Genomic DNA, 20,576 nt, shown 5'->3' with positions numbered 1-20,576 from the left:
GCGTAAGATCATACGGTGTTTGTCTTTCTCTTTCTGGCTTATTTCACTTAACATAATACCCTCCAGGTCCATCCATGTTGTTGCAAATGGGACAATTTTGTCTTTTTTTATGGCTGAGTAGTATTGCCTTGTATATATATACCACATCTTCTTGATCCAATCATCAGTCAAGGGACACTTAGGTTGCTTCCACTTCTTGGCTATAGTGAATTATGCCGCAATGAACATAGGGGTGCGCATAAGCCTCTTTGGATTGTTGATTTTGGGTTCGTTGGATAGATTCTCAGTAGTGGGATAGCTGAATCATAGGGTATTTCTATTTTTAATTTTTTGAGGAATCTGCATACCGTTTTCCATAGAGGCTACACCAGTTTGCATTCCCACCAGCTGTGTATGAGGGTTCCTGTTTCTCCACATCCTCTCCAACATTTGTTGTTTTTTGTCTTGGTGATTATAGCCATTCTGATGGGCGTAAAGTGATATCTTAGTGTTGTTTTGATTTGCATTTCCCTGATGATTAGTGACGTTGAACATCTTTTCATGTGCCTATTGGCCATCTGCATATCTTCTTTGGATAAGTGTCTGTTCATTTCGCCTGCCCATTTTTTGACCGGGTTGTTTGTTTTTCTGTTGTTCAGTTGTGTGAGTTCTTTATATATTATGGAGATCAACCTCTTGTCAGATACACGTTTTGCAAATATTCTCTCCCAGCTGGTGGGTTGTCTGTTCATCTTGATTCTGGTTTCATTTGTCTTGTAGAAGTTCTTTAATCTGATAAAGTCCCTCTTGCTTATTTTTTCTTTAGTTTCCCTAGTCTGGGTAGGCATGTCATCTGACAGGATTCCTTTATGACCAATGTCAAATAGTGTGTTGCCTATATTTTCTTCTATGAGTTTTATAGCTTCAGGTCTCACCTTCTGGTCTTTGATCCATTTTGAGTTAATTTTTGTGAATGGCGATAGCACATGGTCCACTTTCATTCTTTTGCATGTGGCTGTCCAGTTTTCCCAACACCATTTATTGAAGAGACTTTCCTTTCTCCATTGTATGTTCTCAGCTCCTTTGTCGAAAATTAGCTGTCCGTATAAGTGTGGTTTTATTTCTGGGCTTTCAATTCTGTTCCATTGATCTGTGTGTCTGTTTTTGTACCAGTACCATGCTGTTTTGATTACTATTGCTTTGTAGCATGTTTTGAAGTCAGGGATTGTGCTGCCTCCAGCTTTGTTCTTTCTTCTTAGGATTGCTTTAGCTATTCAGGGTCTTTTGTTGCCCCATATGAATTTTAGTATTCTTTTTTCTATTTCCTTGAAGAATGTCATTGTGATTCTAATTGGGATGATGTTAATTTATAGAAAGAATTTATTTTCAGTGATATTTTTGAATATAACTATTTTTATAATGAACAATATAATAATTCCAACATTTTGTTCGATAAATATTCCACATAAGTGTATAAATATAGACATATTTTATTTTTGAACTCCCTTCCACTCTTAGAAGTGACCAGTTTCTGATTGTATTTCTTTTTTTTATCATTCCCTATTCAACTCTAATTCTGTAATGGGGTCAAGTACAGATTTTTCTCTCTTTTGATTCTCTGCTACTAAATATATTATCTTTCCATTGAATGAAGCTTTACTTGATAATTATAACTAAGGAATGGTTATTTTCATCATCCATTAAAGAACTATTTGAGAACTTTATTATATAGCTGGCAATATTCCAGGAGTTGGGGGTGAATTAGAGGCCAACAACATGAAAGTTTCTGTTTTGCTTCCATTTATTGTGTACAAGGGAGACAGACTTCGAATATCACCCCCTCAATGGACACATACACCCATACATACACAGACACACTAGAACCACCACCATGACAGCATGACAGCGATTCTGAATTAAGGCTGGTGCCCTCCTGAACACATCTGATAAATAGGAGATTTGATATATTCACGGGATTCCTTCTTTAGAAGAGTCTTTTGTTGAGTTGAAAGGACAAATAGGAATTACTAAATATAAAAAGAGTAGAAAATCAAGTGGCAAAAGCAGAGGTGGGATGGGATTGGGATATGATGAGTATGAGGGCCTTTGAGGCAGCAAGAATGAAGTAGTGTTACAAAATGAGCTTTGTAAGAAGGGATGGCCAAACACTGCAGGGCTTCATGTGACAGGTTAAAGATTTTACTATTAAAAGGCCATAAACAGAGAATAGCAGGATCAAATTTGTATTCTGAAAAGACAGCTCTATGTGGGTACAATTTGTGTGTATGTAGTGTGTGTGTGTGTATGCGTGTGCGTGCGTGTCTCAGAGAAGTGAGGAGGGGCATCAGGGTATGAATACTAAATACAAATAACGGAGAGTTAGGTAGGTAGTGTTACAATTAATAAAACCATATGATGGATAATAAATGGCAGGTGGGAAATATGAGAAAGACATCTCCACGTTTTCTGAAATTTCAGTGGAATGGTTATTGGTACCATTTATTGAGACAGAGAATGTGAATAGAAATTCACATAAAATGATGAACTCAGGTGCATTTGAGAACCAGTCAAAAGGAAATATCAAGTAGAGTGGGGTAAATGGCTCTGGGGCTCAAAGAAGAGATTTAATGTGTGTATATAAATTTTGAGTCCTCTACTTATGGAAATACCAACTATATATTATGAATGAGACCATATCAGGAGAGAGGTTAGAGGAGAACTGTTCAAAAGAGGCACTACTGACATTTTGCACAGGACCATTTCTTTTCACACAGAGCTGTCGTGTACATTGCAGGATGTTTAGCAGCATCCCTGGCCTCTATCCACAAGATGCCAGTAGCATCGCCAGTTGTGACAAGCAAATATATCTCCAGTTATTACCCAATGCCCCTTGCAGCAAAATCACCTCCAGTTGAGAATCACTGGATTAGAGTAACAGGAGGAGAAAATCTCTCTTAATATTCTCGTATTGACTATATTTCTCTATATCGCTAAAATAAAATGGGGGCCCGGCACAGTGACCTAGCAGTTAAGTTTGCACACTCTACTTTGGCAGCCTGGGGTTCGCAGGTTTGGATCCTGAGCGTGGACCGACACATCGCTTATCAAGCCATCCTGTGGCAGCATCCCCTATAAGGTAGAGGAAGATGGGCACAGACGTTTGCCCAGGGCCAATCTTCCTCAACAAAAAAGAGGAGAATTGACAATGGATGTTAGCTCAGGGCTAATCTTCCTCAAAAAATAAAATAAAATAAGATATAAAATATGAAACAAAATAAAATAAATGAAATAAAATACAAGACTTGAAGATTCTCCAAGCAGACAAAACAGTTAAGCTACGTAAGCAAAACTTAATCTAGCTTATTTCATGAACAGAAGCAAAACTTAACTTAGGTTATTTTTTGTAAATGCCTCCGATAATCATAACCAAAACTTAAGTCATCTACTGAAAACCGTATCAGATAAACACTTTCAACCAATCCCCTGCTACCTGGAAACTCCACTGTAATAATCATCATGAAGGTTAAACTACTTCTCCATCCACACTCTATAAGCCCTCTTGTAACGTCATGCCTCTGAGCGTCACACCACTTTTGGGTATGAAGTCTCCCTGTTCAAGAACAGTTTGAGTCTCGCTCAATAAAATATTCATATCAAGTAAAGCTCTCTGAATTTTTATTTACAATATGATTATTAATGTATATATGTTTCTGTAAAAATTTATTTTTTAATTCTTCCCAATAAAATCTCTTTCCAGAAGTCTATTCTTCAGTGTTTGTTTCTTTCTAAATGATCTTTAATTCAGTAGAACTAAATTGTACATACTCTCTTATCTTCATATTTTACAGCAAAGCAACAATACTATTATTTCATCTTTCGTTACCGTGCCTTAATTCCATTCAAATTCTATAAGGATAACTGGTGTGATTAATTGTTTTTGCTCAGAATAATTAGGACATTCTTGGAAAATGCCCATTTTACATAAAATATATAAATCTTTCTAGAACATTTTTTATGTTGCTTTGTTTTAAGTTCTCTGATCATAATCAAACATAAAAATCTCTTTAGAAATACCTGAACCACCTACTACTGTTAAATATCTGACATATTTCTTAATTTTTATATGGTGTTAGATTTATAAATGGTGTAATAATTTCAAATAGCCCATTCAAAACTAATTTATATAGCATAAAGCACTTGATTATAATGTTAACTGTCTAGAAATATACTTATAAATTTATGATAAAATTAGTAATGCAGAAGCAAAACATAAAATAAATTACATTGATTTAAAAAACTTAGTAATAAACAGTTATTTGGCAGTATTTGGTTTTTTATTAAAAAACATTCTAATTCCTTGAGATTACTTCATGATGTTTTCTTATCAATTTAAATTCTGTTATAGCATATCATTAATGTAAATCTTCCTAATCATTGAATAAACTTTTCTAATACTTATACTATTAATCTAGTTTTCCCTTTTTTTCTTGGATCTAATGTTATAAATTATATCTTTGCTTCTAAAAATTTTTCGATTATTTATCTAAGTTCTCAGTTGTGTAAAGTTGTTTGTAATAATCTTTTCTTCTTTAAATGATTGCTTGTATTAGTTACCTATTGCTTTGTAACAAATAACCCCAAAACTTAGCATCTTAAAATGACACACTTATATACTCGGTCTATGGAAGTCAGGAATCAGGGCATGGCTTAGCTTCATCCTCTGACTCAAAGACTCTCACACGGCCCTATTTAAGGCATCAATCAGAGCCAAGTCATCTCAAGTTTCCATTGTGGCAGAATCCACTTCTAAGTTCTCTCAGTGGTTCTTGGAGGGATTCAGTTCCTTTAGGGTCTTTGGACTGCAGGGCCACATAGGCTTCTCCAATATGGCAGCTCGCTTTACCAAATCAAGCCAGCTAAGAAGTCAAGAAAGAGAGAGTGAGAAAGTGCCAGCAAGAGAGAGTATTATTGAGATGAAAGTCACAACCTTTTCTAACCTAATCATAGGGGTGACAATCCATGAATGTTGTTCTATTCTTTATGTTATAAGCTAGTCATTAGGTCCAGCCCACACTCAAGGAGAGGGAATTATAAAAGGATGTGAATACCAGGAGGCAGGGATCATTAGGCCCATCTTAGAAATCAGCCTACTTCCTTGCTTAAGTGTATTATTTTTCTTTTTTGTTCCTCCTGGTTTTGTGAGAGACCCTGAAGGACTGAAAATTTCCCACTGTGACCTTTGCATGACGTATCCCTTACTGATCCTTCCCACCTTTCTTGCTCCACCCCGATTACCTAACCAATGACTGCTAACTCCAAGAACAATTCTTCCCACTTCTGAGAGCTTTTTTGAACAACTGTGCCCCAACCTAGATCAACATTACTTGACTTCTCTTGCTAAATACTATAAAATTCTGCCTTTCTTCCTCAAAGTAGAGAACTCCTTTAGAGTTGATTTCATACTGCAGCATTCTGAATAAAAGTCTATGTTTAATAATGTTGTGGTTGATTGTCTTTCACAGTTTATGTGTACCTGGTGTTTTTCATTCATCAACCTTGATTGAAGATCATCAGCTTTGGTAATACTTTCAAGAACTAATTTGGTTTTGGTGGTCCCTTCTATTTCAGTTTTGTATTCTGTTTTATTAATTTCTACTCTATTTTGCTTTTTATTTCTTTGAAAATACATTCTGCTGTCTTTTTATTTTAACTTTTTGAGTTGGATGTGGTCAAATCAGGTCCTATGAGGAACAGATGTCAAGGTGGAATTATATGTACAAGATACATTCTGAGAAAATACCTATGAGGGATAAAGTGAAAAGATCAGGATTAAGTAGAGAGAGCTTTCAGACTGTGATGTGGATCTGGCACCTGTGAACTAAGAGTGGGCAGGAAGGAGGATGGATGGGAGGAGCTTCTGGCTGAGTGCAGTTCTGAGAAGATCTCAGCCAGAGTGACAGGGAGCCCTGGAGCAAAGATTGCCCAGTAGAGGAGTCCCATACTAGGCAAAAATGATCCAGCCCTCATACCACTGTCATACTCATTATTGGTTGCAAAAAGACCAGGAAGACCCTGGCCTTGAAGTGAACACTGCAGCAGATATGATAATGACAAGCTGGGAACTTTCTACCAACTCCCCCCCTCACAGCAGGTACCCTCCTCACAGTAGGTGTACATGAAGAGAAATATGAGTGGTACACCTCCTATGCCTCCAGAATCCATCCCAAACACTTTTGAGAAGCAGCACCCCCACAGTTCCCACAGGACTTTTTCTTGAGGGGAAAAAATATTAGAGAGAGTTTAGGTGGAGGATCTAAGCCCCAGTAAGTGCAGTTGGTTGTGAAGCAACGTCTCTCTCCTGAATCATGCATGTTAAATGCCCTCACCCTCAGCAATCGCCTCTGTGGTGCTTGATGGTTCACTTGGTGGTCTGACCTAAACTGTTATTCATAAAGAAAATGATGGTAATAATACCATTCTCAGACCTGGACTGTTGCATGCGTCCATTCACTGTTACAGTCGAGCAAGTGAGTATCAAGTGGTGCCAAAGTAGATTTCATGAGATACACAGATATTTCTCCTTGGCTCCATTCTCTTTCCTCCTGTTGATCAGGGTAAATTATCCTTGAGGGTACTATGGGGCCACCTGGCCTGTGCAGCATGAAGGGGAGACAAAGCAGAAGTCAGTAGGTAGAGCTTCGGATTATGATGCAGGTGTGTCATCTGTGAAATGAGAGAGAGGTGGAAGCAGGAGTGGGTGGGAGGAGTCTCAGGTGGGCTGGTAAGTGGAGAGACCCAGAGTGCAGATTGTCTGTTAGAGCTGCCCCATGCTAAACTGGGAAGGAATGGGTTGGGCAGGCATGGGCCACCACTAATATCCCTGCTGTCTTCAGTCAGTGTCTGTGAGAATCACGGAGGTAATATGCCCCTGGCATGAATACAGTGGCCGAGAGATCCAACAGTAGAGTGCCTGGAGTCTTTCCAGTAACTACCCCTCCCAGCAGATCCACCTGAAAGAGATCTGAGCAGCACCTCCATTGCCACCTGAGATTCATATCCATCAAATGTTTAATGATTCTTTTTAAATAGAGGCATTCATAGCTCTAATCTCCCTCTAAATACTTCTTTGGTTGTATCTCATCCTTTTTGAAAGATAGCATTTTTATTATTTTTATTTATATTTTCTAATATCTATTAAGACATCCTTCTTAATAAACAGCTATTTAGAAGCATTTATTTATTTATTTATTTTGCTGAAGAAGATTCACCCTGAGCTAACATCTGTGCCAGTCTTCCTCTATTTTGTGTGTGGGTCACTGCCACAGCATGGCCCCCTACAAGTGGTATAGGTCCATGCCCATGAACTGAATGCAGGCCACTGAAGTGGAGTGCACTGAAATTAACCACCAGGCCATGAGGCCAGCCCCAGCATTTATTTTTATATGTGAAATATTTTATCTTTCTCTGATTCTTTTTTAAATTAACTGTATATTTTTAGGGAATGTGTTCAATATGGTATGATTCTGATTGTTGAATATTTGTAGAGGCTTGTTTGTTAAATGTATGCATGAAAACAATTTGTATTTTTGAATTGTTGGATTTACTATCCTTTTATGTAGGATATTCATGTGGTTAATTTTACTCTTCAAACATGTGTATACCTACTATTTTTTCTTCTTTTTGATCTCTTAATTGCTGAGAGACTTGCCTTTAATACTTCCCTCGGAAGATAAATTTATTGTCTCTTGTTAATTCTGTCAATTCTAATATTATTTAATTTGAAGTTATCTTGTTACATATGTAAAAGCTCCAAAGTGTTATAGCCATAGGGAGAATTAAATATTTTAATACTTTATATAGATAATAGTATTTCCCAGTCATATTTTTATTCAAGTATATTTTGTCTGTCTGATATTAATAGACCCATTTTTGTCAGTTTTTACAGTTCTTTTTGTTAGGCTATCTTGGTGGTAAATTTGCTCATGTTAAATTTTGATATGAAAACTATTTTCTCTCAGCACTCTGAAGGAGTTTTTCCATTGTCTTCTGTCTTCAACCTTTGCCATTTGGAATTTAATTGTCTTTATTTTTTGCGCCTCTCTTCCTACTGCTTTTACAAACTTCTCTTTGTCTTAAATATAGGACAGTTCCGTGATAATATAGCTCATTGTGGATTTATTTTTGTCCTGTTTGGGCCTGTGGAGCTGTTTGAGTCTCACTAATTCTGGGAAATACTTGTGGTCTTTATCTTCAAATGTCACTCTCTTCTGTAATCTCTACTGCCATCTTCTAGGACTCCGATTCGACGTCACATTTTTCACTTTTAGTTCGATCTTACTTAAATTCTCAGTTTTTGGATATCTTTGTGTCTCTTAGATGCATTCTGAGTAACACCTTCAATGCTATTTTTTTTTAAGATTGGCCCTGAGCTAACATCTGTTGCCGATATTCCTCTTTTGTTCTTTTTCCTCCCCAAAGCCCCAGTACATAGAGTTGTATATCCTAATTGTAGGTCATTCTAGTGCTTCTATGGGGGATGTCGCCTCAGCATGGCTTGATGAGTGATGAGGCGGTTAGGGCCCAGCCTCTGAACTGGCGAACCCCAGACCAATGCAGTGGAACGTGTGAACTTAACTGCTACGCCACTGGGCTGGCCCCCCCTTCAATACTATTTTTAAGTTTACTAATTCTCTCTTGGTTAATTCTCTTGGTTTCTTAGTGACATACACTGGTTCTACCTGAACCTTTAAATCATAGCCATTATTTTCAGTGGCTTATGAGGCTGATATGGGGGTTCTGCAAGTTATCTAAGACATGGGTTTGGGGAAGTGGTTCATGCCTTTCTTCACTGTCAGCTGATCTATCATTCTGTCCTCATCACCAAGGTGGCTCTCTCTGTTCCTCCGCCCTGTCATCAGTCTTTTAAGTCAGCAAATGATGCAGGCCCATGAAAAAGAGATTTCAGTGAGTGTGAAGTCCTTCTATGGGTAAGACTCCGAGTTACATTATAAACTGACATGCTAACCACACTCAGCCTTTAAAATTTTAGCTGATTTCTTCTCCACCCCTTCTATGACAGCCGCCTCTTCCTCTCCGGCTCTGCCAGAGGTAGAGTGGTTTGTATTTCTGCCTCTTATTCTAGGGACTTGTCACTCTTTGGTGTTCAGTTGTCTTGGTTGTGTTATGATGAGTTAAAGGAACGCTAAGCTTTGGCAGATTATCTTTTTTTCTTTACATGTTATGATGGTGTGACTTTGCTGCTTTCTACCACCAGTAATGCTTTTAATGCAGGAAATGAGAGGCTAACAAAACCACTGGAAAGTTTGACAACTGAAAAAATGTGGACCCACAGGGATTGTAGGGGAGCTGCTCCCAATAGTCTCAACTGTGACTGTACTAAGGCAGCTGATTCTCAGTGGGGCGTCCAGAATCCACAGGCAGGATCCCAAGTCAGCAAGCTGCTGACAGCCCTGCATCTACTGCACTTGCCACTGGAGAATACTCTCTTCCACCTTCCCAAACCCACAGGTTCTTGGCAGTATCAGTCCTTAACCTTCCTGGCAAGAGAGACTTGCAAGTGAAGTTTTCAGGATTTATGCCTCTGCCTACAGCAGAGTTTAGAATGGTGGGAAATAGGCCGAGTATCAATAAATAGTATCAGGCACATCTCCACCCATTAACTTGTAACTTCTGGTATAAGCAAATGATTAAATCTCTGAATATGCATTTATATAACTGATCTGTTGAATAAATGTTATATGTTTTATAATCCCTAAATTATATTTAGAGTGCGCTGTAATGGCACTGCAAAGATCGCACGGTAACCCATTTTTATTTTATTTTCAAGTACCAAATGAAAACGCCAAAGGAAACATGCTAAGCGATTGTTACAATTAGCCTTTGCTTGACAGGAGTCACATTAGTATATAGAATTCTATAACTTATTTGCTGTGGGGCCTATGCCTCTGTTTTAATAAAATATTTAAATGGATTATAAAATGCTTTATTATAAACATAGTAATTATTTTGCAAGATTCTGTGGATAAAATTTTGTAATTTTACAGCAAGTTTTTTTTTTTTTCTTCAGCATCCATGCCGTGAGGTCCCATTTTTCCTTGGCATCAATGTTCTCTAAGGTCTTCAAAATACAACTGTGGATGAAGACTCCTCAGCAATACAAACAAATGAATTAATTCCTGATGAATGCAACAACATGGATCTCAAAAGCCTTCTACTGAGAGAAAGAAGCCAGGCATAAAAGAGGATGTACTGTATGATTCTATTCACGTTAAACTCAAGAAAAGACTAATGTGATCTACTGTGACAGAAACCAGATCAGCAGCTGCCTAGGACTAAGGCTGGAGAGAGGATTGACTGGGAAGGTGCACGAAGGAATTTTTGAAGTGCTGGAAATAATATTCTATATCTTGATTTGGGTGGTGGTTACACGAGTGCATACATTGACCAAGACTCGTTGAAATGTGCGCTTCAGTGGGTGCACTTTGTATACATTATACTTCAGTGAAGACTGTGAAAATAAGCAAAAAAGCAAACACAACAGAAAGAACTGTCGGATTGGCAGGAGGTGGCAAAAGTCAGTTTCACCGAGGAGGGAACTTAGAGATAACCAAGAGGTCCAAGTCGTCAGAGATAGGAGGCAAGATTATGCAGTGTTTCCAGAAAACCTGCTGTGAAGAAACGCTCTGAAGAGTGAGAAGTTCATCTGGATGATTGTTATCCTCAAATCTTCTTCTGGAAGAAGCAAATAATGTTTCCTTTGAGACTCAGAGAAATAAAGCAGGAAGAGACGGGTGGAGAGACATCTTCCCTGTTATAAATGACTGCGTTTGCCCACAACCCCAGGACCACGTGGACTGGGGCGGGCACCCGGCTCTCTGGAGTCCTGCTGAGGTGCCCCTTCCGCTGTGCGTCGTGCCTCCTCCCCCATCAGGAGTCTGGGCAGCAGAAATCTCAATTGGCATTGGTGCCCCACGGATGAGGATGAGAATCCATCCTTGCCACCTACTAGCTTTGTGACTTTGGCCAAATTACTTAAATTCTCTTTGGTTCAGTTTATTTGTTGGTAAATGAGAAATAGCCATGAGAGCAGTGAATGAGGTAGCATATAGCAGGTACCTAATCCAGTGGTGGCATATAGAAATCATTCGATAAATAGTAGGTATTACTAAGCTGTGGTAATAACAACCCAGTTTCACGGTTCCATCCCACTTAATTACTATTCTCTGTCATTTACGTTTTGTAAAAAAAATTTACAAATCAAACAGCCTCTACACTCCTGTCATCTTAGCTGCTGTTCTGAGTTACCAAAAGCTCTTTGTGTCACGTCTTTCTTGATAATCCCTAAACTGTTTTCAGACAGGAAAATCACAAACAGTGTCACTCCATGATAGGAAGTGTGGTGGGCTTAACAATGACTCCCCAAAGATGCCACATCCTAATTTCTGGAACTGTGAATACACGGCCTTACATGGTAAAAAGAACTTTGCAGGTGTGATTAAGTTACGAATCTTCAGATGGGGAGAGTACCCTAGAATCTCCAGGTGGATGTAATCACAGAGTCCTTACAAGAGGGAAGCAGGCAGCTCAGAGCAGTAGAAGGGGATGTGATGCTGGAAGCAGGAGGTTGGAGGTGATGTGAAGAGGGGCCACGAGCCGAGAAATGCAGGGGCCTCCAGACACTGAAAATGCCAAGAAAGGAGTTCTTCCCTAGAGACTCCAGAAGGATCGCAGCCCTGCCCGACACCTTGATTTTAGACTCGGACGTCAAGATAATTCATTTTTGTTGTTTTAAGGCACTATGTGTGTGGCAATTCATTGCAGCAGCGAGGGGAAGCTAATCTAGTGATGTTGGCTAACTTAAGAGAAGATCCACAATTCTCTCTGCAGAAGTCCCTAGAGTCACCTGGAACATAAGACTGCATTCCTAGTCCAATGTCTCGGAGGCTGCTCACTATTCTGGCCCCTTATTCTTAGGTTTCTTTGAGATTCAATGACCATATATCCCACCACCGTCCCGCCTCATAGCTTGAGAAGGGAAGGGGGTTTTCCTTCTCTGTTGTCAAATAACTGGCAACACAAGACCCACATTGCCTTTAGCTGTTCCTTTGTTAAGTGTGTGCTGTTGGTTGCCAGGGGCTTGCTGAGCTGGCCAAGGAAGGACCCAGGGCTAATAAGATCAACATCAAGTTCTGTACTGTTAACTGCAGCTAGAAAGAGAGAAGGGAATATATTTTTTTCTGCAATCTCAGAAGCACATTTATACATATAGGCCACTTAGGACTCGAGAAGGAAAAGGTAGGATGGTTTGTGTTTAGAAAAGTGAAATTTAAAATTAACACATTCCACATCATTCTTAGAAGCGAAAGTTATTTACAGTAACAACTACTTTTGAGGAAGAACTGTTCAGTGGGTTAGAGTATGTATTTCTTGCTGCCTTTCAAAGTATCTGAGAGAGAGCTGAATTTTTTTCTTCAGAGTAATGATTTTGCGAAGGAGAACACTGCAGATTGAATCACTTTAGTGATAATGAAACATTCAATTACAATAAAAACACATTTGTAATGGCTATAATTACATAGGAATGTTTTACAGATGAAAAAACTACATTTGAAAAATCTACATTGAGTTTTTTGTAATTCTAAATGTAAGAGGAAGTGTAGAGGAAACACTCATTTTAAACATTCCTTCAGATGAATGTAGTTGGAAATTCTTGAAAATACTTGTTTCAGGGTACTCTGAACTTGATAACTTTCTCTCAAAGATTCAGTGGTGATAGTGGCAATCAGATGATAGAAGGAATCAGTAGCTTGTAAAAGAGTGTAAATTAAATGTCTTCATGGCTTTAGACATAAAGCCTAAGGCTTTAAAACACTGATCAGAATCTCCATCTATGACTGATCAGCTCAACACAAGGTTGACATAAGGGAAGCCATATTGTAGAAAAGAAACCATATTGTAACTTTGAATGACCTCTGATTAACTAACTCAGGCATGCTCTGTAGATTTTATGGCCCCTCCAAGCTGCTATAAGTTGATAACTTTGTTCTTTTGAGTTCCATAGGAATGTGATGACCCCTGGGCACAGAGTCCGCTGACAGCCATCATCAATGAAAACTGAAAGATCAGGATATAAGGTGTTGCTCCAGCCTCTGATGCATATACAGAATAACAAAATACTATCAGACACTAAGACCAAATGTCTGCCCCTACCTGGAGACCAGATGTCTGCCCCGACCTGGAGACCAGATGCTTCCCCCACCTGGAGACCAGACGCCTCCCCCACCTAGAGACCAGATGTCTGCCCCCACCTGGAGACCAGATGCCTCCCCCACCTGGAGACCTATCCCCTACATAACTGGCCTATAGTTTTTGTTCTGTAAGATGGGTTTATTTTTTGGACATTAGTCGGCCATCTTCCCTCTTGCTAGCAAGCTGTAATAAAAAGTCCCTTCTCTCCTACCTCCTTGCCTCTTGACTATTGGCATGTCTTGTGGCCAGCAGATGAGCCCCCTTTTTGGGTGTTAACAGGACAGTTTTTCAACCTTGGCTACAGATTGAGGGGACTCATGTAAGGAGCTTTCAAAATCTGTTGACATGTGATTCCTACCACCAGAGACTGGTTTAATTGGCTTGGAGTGTGGCCTGAATGTGTGATCAAGCTTCTTTCTCCCTATCCCTAGTTGATTCTAATATTCAGCCTGGCCTGTGAACCAGCCTGCATTTCTTACTGGGGTCTATGAGACTGCTAGGATCCATCCTTATCCTAGGCCATGCCTCCTCTCAATTAAACACACACACTTTTGGCTGGCTGAGCTGTAGGAGGTTTGATTTTCAACATGGCATTACTCCTTCCATGAAAGACAAACAATGGCTCCATAGAAGCCCAGCACACAGAATAGCTGCCTCAATGATTTTATAGACTAAATATTGTCAAAACATTCAAGACTCCTGCCACTAATTTTATCTTCCTATAAAAAGTGTTTTAACAACTCAGATCCATATTGCGGGAGGGTAGGAGAGTGGATGGTTAGCAACTCTTACTGGGAGAAGCACCTTCGTGTTACCGACTCAGTCCCTTGTCCTGAGAAGTCTTCCATCTTTTTACTTGTCCCTTGATTACATGGTCTCTAACTGGTACCAGCATCTAGAGACCTGCTGTTGAAAGTATGCTAATCAATTAGCTGAGAAGGAGAGGAAAAGGGAACACATTATGCAGATATGTGGACATTAAAACTTACCCTTCTTTGATTGAAAGTTTTTTTTCTCTTTTAAATTTTACAGCCTTACTTATTATAATACTAATTCAGTAATTAACATAAGTATGTTTAAATGTAAGGAATTACTGATACCAACTTTGATTTGTTTTCTAGTGTGTGGCTTGGGCCTTACTGATCTAAAGGTTGAGTGTGATGTAAGAAGATATATATGGAGGGCTTTGTTTGAACTTAAGGATCAGACTCATTTCTTAGAGGGGGAGTAAAGGGTGTGTGTCATTCCCTAAAGAGTTTTGAAGGCAAAAGCTCAGTTATGGTAAAACTGTTGGGGCTACTTCTACCTGCCAGGATGTTCTGGAATTGGCAGAGCTAGGCAAACTGGTTGTACACTTTACAGTCTCTTCTCCTACCCCAAACTAAATAAATAAACTATATAATGATGGGAAACATATACACAGTCTGATCAAACAGAATACGGATTGCTCAGAGGAGCAGAAGCTGTGAGGGGTTCTTAAGAGTGAAAGTGGGTGAGATTGCAGTGAAGAGTGAAATGGCAGCACACCATGAAGATTGGGAGCCTGCAGGGGAGAAATTCACAAATGAGGGCGCACACATCAAGGGAGATATACGCCTGGAGGTGGCAGACCCTAGAAGCAGGAGAGGCCCAGGAGCCCCTGACGGGGAGATTAAGTCAGATGGTGCAGAGGGACCAGTCAGGCCACCTGGTCCTTGTTCGTTCCCTTCATCCCTGTGAGCCAGGGCACTGAGAGGGGGTACCTAGTAAAAGTGGGAGCAGTCCTGCACACAGAGGCAGAACATTGGCCTGAGTGGCAATTATGCCCAGCTCAGTAGACCTGGGACTGAGGCTCCCAGCTGTGACACTTCCCATTCTAGTGGGAGAGGTGAGAGCTTATTCTAGAAGGCTGCCTCCTTCCCTATCCTCAGGGAGATTGTATGAGGAGAAATAGTCAACCATCTCAAACAGTCTCAGTGTAACTAGATCCTAGGAGAAAATATTTAAAATGTATATAAGACAAACAATGTGTGTATGAACACATAATTGCTACAAATCAATAAGAAATGAAAAAAGATAAGAACCCCTCAAAAAGCTGGATAAAGGATCCAAGTAGGAATTCACTGAGACAAAAAGAAAAATGACCAATTTATATGGAAAAATCCTCAACCACATATTTAGAAAGTGAAATTTGAAAAAATTGGTGAAATGCAGTTTATTAGTAAAAATCCAAGTCTGACAATAACAACAGTGATAAGGATAAGGGTAAAATGTACTGTCATATATTACTGGTGGAGGTGAAAATCATTGCGAACACTTTAGAGGAAAAAATTAGCAATATCTAGTAAAACTGAAAATGTATATAACATGATTTAGCTACTTCAGTTCTGTATGAAAAACCTTAAACTAGTCAAAAAATAACATGTAGATAGATGTTCATTGTGCTAGTATTTGTAATACGTGAAGAAAAATAATTATGAAAAACACAATAGATATGCCACACAATCATAAAATAGAATACTATCCAATTAAAAGAATCCATTAAATCTACTTTTATCAATACAAATATAATAAAATATAAACTACTGAATGAAAAAAGGTGCAGTTGGATATGGTATTATAATATTTATATGAACATAGAACAAGATATGAGCAGTTGTTTATTTGCATAAACCTATTAGTTGCCTATATTCCCCTTAAATATTGTCAAACTCTTTACTTCCCTTAGTAACAAAACTTGTGGAGTTAGTTGTCTGTACCTGCTGTGTTTGCTTCTTCCCATTTTTCCTTAATACATCCTAAAAGGCCTTGTTCCCATCTCTATTGAAACCATCCCACCAGTGTCAGTGACCTGCCTCTTGTCAAATGCACTGACCTGTCATAGGCCTCGATGTTTCCCTGCCTCCTTTTGAAATTATTACATCACTCGTTTTCCAAGATACCATGCTTTTCCTTTTGTCAAAAACCTCAATTTTCTTTCTAGTCTTTCCTCTTCTTGAACTCAATTTTGGGTTACTTAAAAGGCTTTCCCCATTGTTGTCTTGGTTTTTATCTCAACTTTGTTCCCAGTGACCTTATCCTTTCCTATCATGTTACATACTACACACAGACTAAACTGATGACCCTAAACACTACATACTACACACAGACTAAACTGATGATCCTAAACACTTAACTCCAGGACAAAATTCTCCCCCTGAAATCTGGACTCTTGAGTTAAATAATTTTTCATCACATCTGCTTCTACCCTATTACAAGGTACTACGATTTCTCACTTGGAAATTGCAACACTCTTCTAAAATGTGTGAAATTAGTTTCTCAGAGTAAAGAGAGGGAGACAGAAAATATTTGAATAAATAATAGTTGAAAATTTGCCAAATATAAGGATGACTATAAATCCAGATCCAAAAATTGTATCAATACAAAATATGATAAAGAGAAGCTCTCCAAGGCACACATTAAGTGATAAAGATACTTTCTTTAAAGCAACTAGACAAGTGTACATTACATACAAAGGAGCAAAAATGAGAATGACTACAGACTTCTTGTCGGAAACTATGTGAGGCAAAGGACAGTGCAATGACATTCTTAATTTACTGAAAAAATGTCAATCTAGAATTCTATAGCAAGCAAAATATACTCAAATAAAATGACTATTTCAGAGGAAAAAAAGCTGAGAGAATTTATTGCCAGCAGGTCTGAACTATGAGAAATGTTACTCTCTTCATGAAAAAAATAGCAGAGAGATACTAGGATCTTTAGGATCTACAAAACAGAGTGAAGAGCACCAGAAAGAATAAATATGAGAGTAAACATAAATGATATCTTTAGTTTAAATTCTTTTTTATTGTGGTGAAATATGCATAACACAAAACTTACCATTATAACTATTTTAAAGCTTACAGTTGTGTGGTATTGAGTACATCCACATTGTTGTGCAACCATCACCACCATCCATCCACAGAACTTATTTCCTCTTGCAAAACTGAAGCTCTGTACCCATTAAACATAAAATCTTTGTTCTTCCCTCCCCCCTAGAACTGTAGAAGTCTCAGCACACAACTCTGTCCAAACCCCTGTGCTAAGAGACTTGACCTAACTCTATCATCGTTTCTGGCAGCATTAGGCTGTGTCCCTGGGATGACCCCAGCTCTCCTCCACCCCCCACTAACATGCCTGCCTGAGAAAGTTCAATGTTGCCAGGAAAATTTACTATTTGTTCTAGCCGACACCTAATGATAATCCCCTGACCTCCCTTTCCTAGGGCATTTACTGAAAAAGCCTTATAATTGTGAATATGCATCTTTGGCAACTCAGAAGCCTCTGTCTCAAGGACCTGAGAGCCATTTCTCTGAAATGTAATCATTAAGAAGGATCCTCTGTCTCCCAGTCTCTGTGGGAGTGTGACATCTTAACTTCCAGGTAACAGAGCTGGCCTAATCACATTTATACTGACTTACCCCTTGTACTTCTTCACTTCTCTGACTCTACTGAAGCCCCTGCACTGCCTCTTCTCTCATTCTCCCTTTATCACCCCCAAATCACCCTTGCACAAATTGGAAGAGAGCTCAATTCTCTCCCCTACTGTCAGTAGTTACAGAATAAGATCTGTTTTCACCATGTTAACTAATATCCAGCTATGTTATTCTTTGACACCCTAGCCCCTTGCAGCCCCACTTCTATTTTCTGTCTGAATTTACTCTAGGTACCTCATAAGTGGAATCATACAATAATTGTCTTTTTCTTACTGGCTTATTTTACTGAGGATAATGTCTTCAAGTTTCAAATATGTTGTAGTTTGTGTCCATTCCTTTCTTTTTAAGGCTGAATAATGTCCCACTATCTGTATATGCTAGATTTTGTTTACCCATTCATCTGTCATTGGATGCTTGGTTTGCTTCCATTGTTTGGCTATTGTGAATAATGCTGTTATGAACATGAATATACAAACATCTGTTCAAGGCTCTGTTTTCCATTCTTTTAGATATATACGCAGAAGTTGAATTGCTAGGTCATATGGTAATTCTGTTAATTTTTTGAGGAGCTGCCATATTTTCCTCAGTAGCTACACCATTTTACATTCCCATCAATAGCGCACAGGGTTCCAATTACTCCATATACTTGCCAATAATTGTTTTTAGTCTTTTTTTTATAGTAGCCATCCTAGTACATATAAGTTAGTATCATCTCAGTGTGGTTTTGTTTTGCATCTCACTAATAATTAGTGATGTTAAACATCTTTTCGTGTACTTATTGACCATTTGTATATCTCCTTTGAGAAATGTCTATTTAAGTTTTTTGCCTATTTCTAAACAGGTTTGGTGTGTGTTGAGTTGTAGGAGATCTTTTTATATTTTGCATATTAATCCTCTATCAGATTTATCATTTGAAAATATTTTCTTCCATGTGTTGCCTTTTCTGTATATTGATCGTGTTCTTTGTGCAAAAGCTTTTAATTTCAATGATGACCAATTTACATATTTTTTTGTTGACTATGTTTTTGGTGTCAACTCCAAGAAATCCTTGACAAATCTAATGTCATGAAGCTTTTCCCCTGTTCTCTCCTAAGAGTTTTAAAGTTCTAGCTCTTATATTTAGATCTTTGTTCCATTTTGAGTTAATTTTTGTATATGGTGTAAGGTAAAGGTCCCACTGATTTTTGTGTGTGTGTGTGAGGCTGACTGGCTCTGAGCTAACATTCATTGTCAATCCTCCTCTTTTTGCTGAGGAAGATTAGCTCTGAGCTAACATCAGTGCCCATCTTCCTCTATTTTGTATATGGGATGCTGCCACAGAATGGCCTGATGTGTGGTGCGTCGGTCCATGCCCGGGATCCGGACCTGCGAACCCTGGGCTGCTGAAGCAGAGCACGCGAACTTATCCACTAAGCCTTGGGGCTGGCCCTTCTCACTTGATTTTTTTTTGCATATGGGTATCTAGTTTTCCCAATTCTTCCTGAATTGATTTCTAGATTCAGTACAATCCACATCAATAGCCCAGAGATTTTTTTTTGTAGAAATTGCCAAACTGATTCTAAAATTCATGTGGTAAATTACCTAGTATAGCCAAAACAATTTTGAAGAAAAGTTGGGAGACACACAGTACTTGATTACAAGACATAGTATAAACCTACAGTAATCAAAACAGTTGGGTGTTTATCTAAGGGTAGACATACAGATCAAGAAACCATACAGAATGGTCAGAAATAAACCTGCACATATGTGGTTAATTGATTTTTTTTTTTGACAAAGGTGCTAAAACAATAGGAGAAATAAGGGCCTTATCAACAAATGATCCTGGAAATTGCTATCCATATGGAAAAAAATGAACCTCAGTCCTTACCTCACGTGAATTGGATAATAGATATGTAAGCACTACAAGTGTAAAAATCCTACCAAGGAAAACCAGGAGAAAATGCTTTTAAAGTTGGGTTAGATAACATTTTCTTAAGTAATCCAAAATGAGCATGAGTCATAAAAGAAGAAAATGATTAAAACAATTTTTGTACATTCTGTTCCAATTGTGAAGTGATGCTTGCATTCCTCAGAGTATCTACCAATCTGGGGCACTCATTTTAAAGGCAGACATGACTTTTATTCCATATCTACTTACCAGAGAGGGATTAAATCTCCATGATGAGGTTATAGCAGTCTACAGATTTTGTACCCATTTTAGTGGGAGATTCAGTGCTTGATTTGTACCTATCTTAGTGGCAGACTTCAAGTGGTAGAATCACACCAGGACAAACTTCAGAGAACAGAAAAACCTGTTGCCTGGAACTGGGTGAAAAACAAGATCTATTTTAGTTTACAGGCTTCCTTGTGAAAACTTAATCTGTTAAACACCTAAGTCAGGTTAAAAGATCTTCTAATGCTTCTGAAGACTGCCAGTAGAATGAATACAATTCTTCATTTTGCGGTGTCGTTGACAAGACATCTGCTCTAATGTAGAGATACCAGGTTATTGGAGATTATTTCTTTCCTATGTGGCCACCTTTCTTCCTGGTTTTTCATTTGCATGCTTGACCAAGTCCCACACTGTACCTGATGTAGAATCACACATAAATGGTGTCACTTAGAACTTACCAATCCTTCCCTCCCTGACCTAAACCATCACTAATTTAAATTAATAGTTTTGTGTATTACTAACATAGATTATCTGACTTGACTATCATTCTATAGCTGCTCCTGGCCTAATTTATTATCTATAACACACAATTTTTCTTGGAGAATTTAGGTGTATGATTTTTTTCCATAATTTTCTCTTCAGGAAACTTAGTTTGGAACATCTGGCAGTGATGGCTCATAAGTAGCAATATTATTGTTCTTGATATGGACAGAATGTGTAAT

This window comes from Ceratotherium simum, chromosome 28 (assembly GCF_057802395.1).
Source record: "Ceratotherium simum simum isolate JZ-2026a chromosome 28, ASM5780239v1, whole genome shotgun sequence".
NCBI classification, from domain to species: domain Eukaryota; kingdom Metazoa; phylum Chordata; class Mammalia; order Perissodactyla; family Rhinocerotidae; genus Ceratotherium; species Ceratotherium simum.
The sequence above is the reverse complement of the archived record's forward strand: the minus strand, read 5'-3'. Positions refer to the sequence as shown.